Genomic DNA, 2,744 nt, shown 5'->3' on the forward strand with positions numbered 1-2,744 from the left:
GGCGGCATATGAAGCTTTGCAGCAGGTCAGCTCGACCAACATCAGCTGAAGTAGGCCTCTGCGCGAAGCTCGTGACCACTTTCTTTAAAACCGAACAAAACTCAGGTCTATCGCCATGGGCAGTTTACTACCGAGTGAGTTGGGCCTAACAGTCTAATTGGTGTTTAATTTTTCAGTGCTGTCATCTATATTTCAAGAGTGAAGTGTAATGACTGAATACTTGTACGGTTTGTACGCCTGTTGCTCTCTGTGGAGAACGGAAAGATCGGCTCTCGAAGTTGGGCACCACTGTGGCGACGGTGGATCTCGAGCCAGCACCACCTAGATAGGCCTCCGCAGTCCGCTTGTGGTGTCAGTAAGTAGTCCATTTTCCCTCAGAATATTCAGGAGGAAAACATTCCCTGCTCGTGCCAGTATCATCGTTGTGAGGAAAAGAAATGATCGGGCTCGGAATTGGCGATATCTATGCCCCACATGCAATCACTATGCGGTATTTGTGAGCCAATCAGGAAGATTCTACGCCAAAATAAGAAACGAAATAAGATGCTGTGTTTCAAAATGTGGCGAACTTGCTAGGTAGTCTGAATGACGTTGACATTTATGGCAAACAGTGCAGAGGCCTATCTCTAGGAGGTGCTGTTCGAGCCTGGGTCCCCACGATGCGATTCAGTCACTGACCCTTCGACCACCACTGGCTCGGAATGTCATTGAAGGTCATCTCCCCTATATCCATTGGTATAAAAAGGGTAAGTATGGCGCATGCGTCGGCCTGCTATAGGCGAGATAACGACGTCATTGAAGGTCACCTCACTTATAGGTATTGGATATAGGCCGAAGCACGCGCGATCTTAACCCTTTTTTGTAGTATATGTAATGGCTATAGGGTTGAGATTGTGGTGTATATCTAGTGCGGCCTAGAAACAACAAATAGTAGATTCAGTAGTGCCAGGAAGAGACAAGAGAAGAGATGAATCTGGCAACACGAGGAGTTGACATTTTTGGCTAGACCACGCTGGACTGATAGGACACTCTTCCGTCGCTTTGCTAAAAACATGTAACTGTTCTGATATTATGTTAAATTAAAAAAAAAGGTTATAGTAGATATATAAAAAAAGGCTGACTTGAGTTCTTTTCCGACTCCGACGAACACCCATAAAATGGTGACCCGGACGTGATATGAACCTTCTGATCCAAAAAAAAAAAAAAAACAACCTCGTGGAGTGATCCATCAACATCCGAACATCTGCACGAGATGCGAGCGATATACAACAGGTAATGTGGCATATTCTGTATATTTAATGTATCCGTGAAATTATTTTTAATTTCTACCACGATGCTTGAAAATAGAATCGGTGCATGTCGATATGTCACGCTGAGCGAATTTCCCTCTCAACGCATGTATATACCTATGTTATTTTTCCCGGTATTTACCGCATTTTTAATTGTTCGCATCTAAATTATTTCATTCTTCGCAACGCATAAAAACGTCATGGATGACAATTCCGAGCCGCAAATCAACCGCATTGCCATTAAGCTTCCCCCATTTTGGAAGACAAATCCCACATTATGGTTTATGCAGATAGAGGCCCAATTCTCCTTGGCCAAAATCACCGTAGATGCCACAAAATTTCATCACGTGGTATCGGCTATGGAATCCGATGTCCTCAATTCGGCAAGCGACATCATTATCAACCCTCCTGAAGGTGGCAAGTACGACGCCTTAAAGAAGCGTCTCATAGAACTACATTCAGAAAGCGAGGCTTCAAAAATACGAACCCTCCTTCAAAGGCCTCGAGCTTGGTGACCAGCGTCCATCACAACTTCTCACTCGGATGCGATCGCTTGCCGGGGGTTCCGTTGGTGAGCCACTTCTGAAGTCGCTATGGTTGTCCCGACTCCCAAAAAACACGCAAAGCATTCTGGCTGCCTTAAACGAAGACCTAACCCAACTCGCCGCCGTTGCCGACAAGATCAATGATCTTACCTTTTCACCCCACGTAGATGCCGCTAGAGTGGAATCCCCCACGACGCACTTAGAAAAGCAAATTGAGCAGGTGAGCGAACTTTCAGCTACTGTCCATGCGTCCCGCTCACATAGACGTTTCTCGTATCGGCGGCCGCGCAGTCGTTCCCGCAATCGTCAATACAAACCCGCCGCAAATAACTTGTGTTTCTACCACACTAATTTCGGCGAAAAGGCTAAAAAGTGTGCATCCCCTTGTGCATACTCGGGAAACTAAGCGGGCGATCGCTAGATGGCCATGACCGCGATTGCCGTATCAGCCGAATCATCTTGGCCGACCGTAAGAATAGAGTAAACTTTCTCATCGATACGGGCGCCGACATTTCGGTACTCCCAAAAATCCACCGCCCACAGGAAAAAACTGATGATGGTCTAGTCCTGCGTGCTGCAAATGGCACCAAAATCTCTACATATGGCACTAAACTGCTTACTCTCAACCTAAATTTACGTCGTGCATTTACCTGGTCATTTGTAGTAGCCGATGTCGAACATCCTATCATAGGCATTGATTTCCTCAAGCATTTTAATTTGCTTGTCGATGCCAAAAACAGTTGCCTCATCGATAAAGAGACCAATATCTCTTCCTATGGTAAAACCGCTGACGTCAGCTCATCTAGCTCCAGCGTCACTATTCTTTTTGAAGCTTCCGACTTCAACCAAATACTTCTGAAATATCCAGAAATCACAAGCCCCTCTCTTTTATCTGACAAGGCGGAGAATA

General features: G+C 45.7%; 1 pseudogene; it reads left to right on the forward strand.

Moving 5' to 3' along the window:
• Positions 1 to 1,426: 1,426 nt before the first annotated feature.
• On the forward strand, positions 1,427 to 2,240 carry LOC149082840 (uncharacterized; annotated as a pseudogene).
• Positions 2,241 to 2,744: the final 504 nt, after the last annotated feature.

The sequence above is a fragment of the Pholcus phalangioides genome, unplaced genomic scaffold, assembly GCF_987345545.1.
Source record: "Pholcus phalangioides strain wild (caught in Gottingen) unplaced genomic scaffold, Ppha-v1.0 ptg000009l_1, whole genome shotgun sequence".
Classification (NCBI taxonomy): Eukaryota; Metazoa; Arthropoda; class Arachnida; order Araneae; family Pholcidae; genus Pholcus; species Pholcus phalangioides.